This window comes from Neomonachus schauinslandi, chromosome 8 (genome assembly GCF_002201575.2).
Source record: "Neomonachus schauinslandi chromosome 8, ASM220157v2, whole genome shotgun sequence".
Classification (NCBI taxonomy): Eukaryota; Metazoa; Chordata; class Mammalia; order Carnivora; family Phocidae; genus Neomonachus; species Neomonachus schauinslandi.
In genome coordinates, this window is record NC_058410.1 from 15,969,982 (window position 1) to 15,975,981 (window position 6,000).

A 6,000-nucleotide genomic window follows, 5' to 3' on the forward strand; every position below is an offset into this window, starting at 1 on the left:
AGTCGGTTGGGCGGCTGCCTTCAGCTCAGGTCATGATCCCAGGGTCCTGGGATCGAGCCCCGCATCGGGCTCCCTGCTCAGCAGAGAGCCTGCTTCTCCCTTTCCCTCTGCCTGCCGCTCTGCCTACTTGTGCTAACTCTCTGTCAAATAAATAAATTAAAAAAAAAAAAAAGAAAACCTATCTTATTTTTTAATGGCAGTAGCATTATTTTAAGGAACAGCATACTATTTCATTGTGTGGATACAGTATAATTAATGTAACCAACTTACTATTAGATAAAATTAAATTCCTGGGTCAAAGGGCATCACAGAGTTAAATGGTAACACATTTCCAAATTGCACTTTCTATAAGTTGTATTAATACATATTTTATTATGTTAAGTGTTTATTTTAATTAGAGGTATATTACATATTTAATAAAAAGTTAAATAGGGGCGCCTGGCTGGCTCAATCGGTAGAGCATAGGATTCCTGATCTCAGGGTCGTGAGTTCAGGCCCCACACGGGGCGTGGAGAATACTTTAAAAAGATAAAAAAAAGTTAAATAGTAAAGCTAAATAATAAAAACAAGCAGTTTCTTACTTTCTGTTTCCCGTTCTCTACTGCCACTCTCGAGAAGCATTCTCAACGTCTTGCTGTTTCTATCCACGGCTCTAAACATGCCGATGCAGCATTTTCAGCATTTTTTAATTTGAGATATTATTTACTTCCTAATTTCCCAAACTTCACCTCATCTGATCTCAATGATTTCTATTATGAAATTTGATTAGATTAAAAGTCAGAGCTTACATTTTGAAGACTATATAAATATTATCCTCAGCTGAGCCTGGGAGTATACCATAATTACATTTCCTTTCTTGTACAACCATGTTTTCCCTGGAGTTAAAATCATCAACCACGCCCCCTTTTTTTTCTTAGTTTTCCAAGTACACACCACTAATTTATCCTTAAACTTTGCGCTGGAAGGGTAACTCTCGCCTCCCTGTGTTCAAACATCAGATCACCTATTGGTTGTATTCTTTCTTGGTCATCTCCCTGCTGGAGCCCTCAGTCCTTCTGCCCTCATCTGAACAGGTTAACCTGCTCTCCACACCTGCTGGGTTCTCCCAGCACCATCCTGATGATGCACTTCACCGGCTCCTGTGTTAGATGCCCTGTTTCTTAGCTACCATTTCAGATGTATCCTTCTTTGGGCGATTACAACAGCCAGTAGCTGTCTGAGTCAAGGTAATAGGCAATACATTTTCTGGGACTCTTCCTGTTTTAGAATATTCTCCCTTCCCACTTGGCTGATCACGTTACTGGATATAGAATTCTTGGTTGGAAATAATTTTCTCTGAGTATTCAGGAAACTATCTGTTGAATTCCAATGCTGCTGAGAAGTCCAGTAACATTCTGATCCATGATCCAGGATTCATGTGACCTGATTTTCTATTCTGGAAGCTCTTAGAATTGTCTCTTTGTTAACATAATTCTGAAATTCTGTGATGGCTGACTTTGGGGTGAGTCCTTTTTTTTTTTTAAGATTTTAAATTTTTTATTAGAGAGAGAGTACAAGCAGGGGAGCAGCAGCAGAGGGAGAAGGAGAAGCAGGCTCCCTGGTGAGCAGGGAGCCCGATGTGGGGCTCGATCCCAGGACCCCGCGATCATGACCTGAGCCAAAGGCAGACGCTTAACTGTCTGAGCCACCCAGGCGCCCCAAGGGGTGAGTCTTTTCATGCACAGAGCCAACTTGACTATTTGGGAAATATTCTTGAGCATCACTTCTCCAAGTGACCCCTGGATTCCTGAGACCCCTTCAGGAGTCTGTAAAGTCACTATTTTCATAAAAATTCTTAGGCAATATTGGTTTTTTTACTTTCATTCTTTCATGAGCATACAGTGGACTTTTTCAGAGGTGACATGACTTGGGATGAGGAAACAGATGGAAAGTAGAAGCTCACTTAAGAATCCAGTGATTTTCTAGGGGCGCCTGGGTGGCTCAGTCATTAAGCGTCTGCCTTCGGCTCAGGTCACGATCCCGGGGTCCTGGGATCGAGCCCCGCGTCGGGCTCCCTGCTCCGCGGGAAGCCTGCTTCTCCCTCTCCCACCCACCCTGCTTGTGTTCCCTCTCTCGCTGTCTCTGTCACATAAATAAATAAATAAAAAATCTTTAATTAAAAAAAAGAATCCAGTGATTTTCTAGTAAGTCACACAATAAAGAAATTTGCAAAAATGTAAACCAATTCCAATATATACACAAATGTTAGGGGGAAAAGCTTATTTTTCTAAAAATGTGTGGGTTCATTATTATTGAATAAACTGAAGTTTTAACGATTTTTCAGTTTTAATTTCTATCATGATAAACAAAACATCATACACCATAAATAAAAAAAAACTTTTTGGGTCCTTAGTAATTTTGAGGTATGTACAGATCCTGGGACCAAAAAGCTAAGGAACCTCTATGCCTAAATTGGGTCTTTGATATTTCCTTCCCCCATTTTCTCTTCTCTCTTTGAAGCTCCTATTATTCACATTTTAGATCTCCTGGTGTGATACTCTAATCTTTCTTATTCTTCCTCTCCTATTTTCTATCTTCTTGTTTATTATTCGTTTTCTGGGAGACTTCAATTTTATTTTCTGTCCCCTCTATTAAATGTTTTCCTTTCTACTATCTGATTTTTAATTTCAGAGGTTTTTTTTTTTTAAAGATTTTATTTATTTATTCATGAGAGACAGAGAGAAACAGAGGGAGAAGCAGGCTCCCAAGGAGCGGGAAGCCCGATGCGGGACTCGATCCCAGGACCCTGGGATCATGACCTGAGCCGAAGGCAGACGCTTAACCATCTGAGCCACCCAGGCGCCCTTTCAGAGTGTTTTTTAAAAATATGCTCTTTAGATGGTTCTTATGTTTCTGTTCTTATGAGTGCAAAATTTCTCTCTAAAGATTATGGTATTACTATTATTATTATTATTATTAATTATTTGCAGCTTTTCTTTTCTGCCTTTTTGCTTTCTGCTGAGCTCTCTTTACTGTTTGATCCTTTTGGCTTCTGTCATTCACATTAGAGGCTCTCCCCAAATATCTGGGATCTTCAATTGTCCTTTCCTATTTGAAGGTGAGAGATGACAATGCCGATTATAAACTATGTGAGAAGTGGAGCTTTCCATGGGTCCTCTTCACTCAAGGCAGCTGTTCTCCAACTTTGTACTATTATGACCTGTATACACTCTAAAAAATTCTTTATGTGGATTATATCTACTGATATTTATTAGAAATTAAAATTAAATATTTTTGAAATCGGTCAATTCATTCAATAAGTTCAATACATGCAAATATAAATAACTTTTGTGAAAAACAGATTTTATAAAACAAAAGTTAGTGAGAGGAGTAGCTTTGTTTTACATTTTTGCAAATCTCTAATGTTGACCCTAATGGAACACCGATGGATTCTCATCTGCTTCTACATTCAATCTGTTACAATCTGTTATTTTTTTTTTTAATTAGCAATAATCGCGCCTTGGATAAACCTCATTGGCTATGATACTGCCACTGCACAAAGCTGTTATTTTTTTTTTTAAAGATTTTATTTATTTATTTGAGAGAGAGAGAAAGAGAGTATGAGTGGAGGAGGAGGGGCAGAAGGACAAGCAGACTCCCCGCTGAGCAGGGAGCCCAATGTGGGACTTGATCCCAGGACCCTGAGATCATGACCTGAGCTAAAGGCAGATGCTTAACCGACTGAGCCAGTCAGGCACCCCTGTTATTTTGATGAAGTACACAGAAAACAATCTAGCCTCACATAGATATATCACTGGAAAAGAAAGGAGTCTTTGAATACCTATTGAGAAAAGTGTGGATGTTCTTTGATATTACACTGAAACTGAATGTATGATAATTTCTTAGAGATCTGTTGGAGTCTGAAACCATACCAATGCACTGTACCTTGTTACTTTAAAATCCATGGGTCTATCTTGCACATTGAAAGGATCTTTTACCAATGTTACCAAAGCATGATTTCAGGATAGTCCCAATTACAAACATTCATTCCTAATATTCCTTTTTTTTTTTTTTTAAGATTTTATTTATTTATTTGACACACAGAGAGAGAGCACAAGCAGGGGGAGTGGCAGGCGGAGGGAGAGGGAGAAGCAGGCTCTCCGCCGAGCAGGGAGCCCGATGCGGGGCTCGACCCCAGGACCCTGGGATCATGACCTGAGCCAAAGGCAGACGTCTAACCGACTGAGCCACCCAGGTGCCCCCATTCCTAATATTCCTATAAAAACATTCCCTTTGTAAGATTATTTTTACTTTGGAAAATACAATCCTGATATTTATACCAATATCTCTTACAGATAGATGGGTATGAATAAATTAAAGATAGTTGAAATCTAATCATTGGGACCTAAGCACTGGATGAAGAGAAACGGTTGAAGAAAAGTAATAGTCAAAGAAGCAACATTTCTGGGCCAGTGATTTCCATTACTGGAGGATGGAGTGCTCAAGATCTAGGTTTTGTGTCCAGGTCTTTCAATACAAATCTTCTTTCTGATCAGAGAAGAATTTTGAGCAGAATCCATCATAGCTTAACAGAAATATTCCTTGACAATACTCAACTCCCTGGGTTCTATATGTTATGCTAATCAAGCTCCCTTTGAGCTTTACCTTCATCTCCAGAGTGGACTACCTGGTAGGAGGAAGTGTCTCAGGGGACGCACCCAGGCTCCAGGTATAGCTCACCTGTAAATGAATGACTGGCATTCATTGCTCAAACCACAGGGTGGGAGGGAGCTCAAACACTTTCCAGTCCAACCCCTAATTTTAAGGTGAGGAAATCATGGCTCATACAAGGGAAGTAGCTTACCTTAGTTCACACAGCTAATAATTAATGGTCACAGCTGGGGTTAGTATCAGGGCTGCTGAATCCCAGTCATGCACTCTATTATAAACACATCTATTGAAAGATTTATTTCCTGACCGACTCAAGAAAGCCAAGGGCTGGACTCTGCATTATGGTGTTTTCGGTGGGAGACCTTGTCTACCTGGGAGCCCTAGCTTGAGTCACCTGGCTAGCTTTCCTTTACAATCATTTTCCAAAATAGGACAAACACTAAGGATGGCAACAGTGAGGAGGAAGTAATGGGATTTCTTTTGTACTCTTGTTATAGGGCCACTGTCCTAACGTATTTGGCCCACCATCTTGTTTGCTTTCCTTTCAACAGTAATTATTGAAAGCCTCCATGTCAGGCATTGTTATAGGTACAAAGGTATGGGATAAAGAACATGGGCCTGTCCTATGGTGCTTATGCTCTGATCAGGGGTGGTAAATGTTAATAATTGAATACATAAAGAACATAGTATCAAACAAAAGATAAGTGTGGGCAAGGGTGTAAAGAATTGGAACTCTTGTACACTGTTGGTGGAAATACAAAATGCTGCAGCCTCTATGGAAAGCAGTTCTTCAAAAAATTAAAATAGAACTACCATATAAGCCAGCAATCCGATCTCTGGGTATTTATTAAAAAGAACTGAAATCAGGATCTTGAAGAGATATTAACACACTCATGGTCATGGCAACACTAGTCACAATAGCCAATAAGTGGAAACAACTTAATCCATGGATGGATAAAGAAAATGTGGTATATACATACAATGAAATATTATTTAGCCTTTGAAAAGGGAGGAAATTCTGTAATCTGCGATAACATGGGTAAACCTTGAAGACATCATGTTAAGTGAAACAAGTTAGTCACAGAAGACACATACAGTATGATTCCACTTACTTGAGGAAGTAAGGGTGAGGGGCAGAGGGAGAGGGAGAAGCAGACTCCCCGGCTGAGCAGGGAAGCCCGACGTGGGGTTCGATCCCAGGACCCTGGGATCACGACCTGAGCCGAAGGCAGATGCTTAACCAGCTGAGCCACCCAGGCGCCCCAGCAAGCAGATACTCTTGAAAATAATAATGAGGGGCGCTTGGGTGGCTCAGCTGGTTAAGCATCTGCCTTCGGCTCAGGTCGTGAT

At 40.4% G+C, this 6,000-nt stretch overlaps 1 protein-coding gene and 1 pseudogene across 3 annotated transcripts in view; both read right to left on the bottom strand.

The window, feature by feature from the left end:
• The window catches only part of PLEKHG1 (pleckstrin homology and RhoGEF domain containing G1), a 127,659-nt gene that overhangs the window by 45,008 nt on the left and 76,651 nt on the right, over positions 1-6,000 (bottom strand). The window lies entirely within an intron of this gene.
• On the bottom strand, positions 3,385-3,543 carry LOC123325535 (annotated as a pseudogene).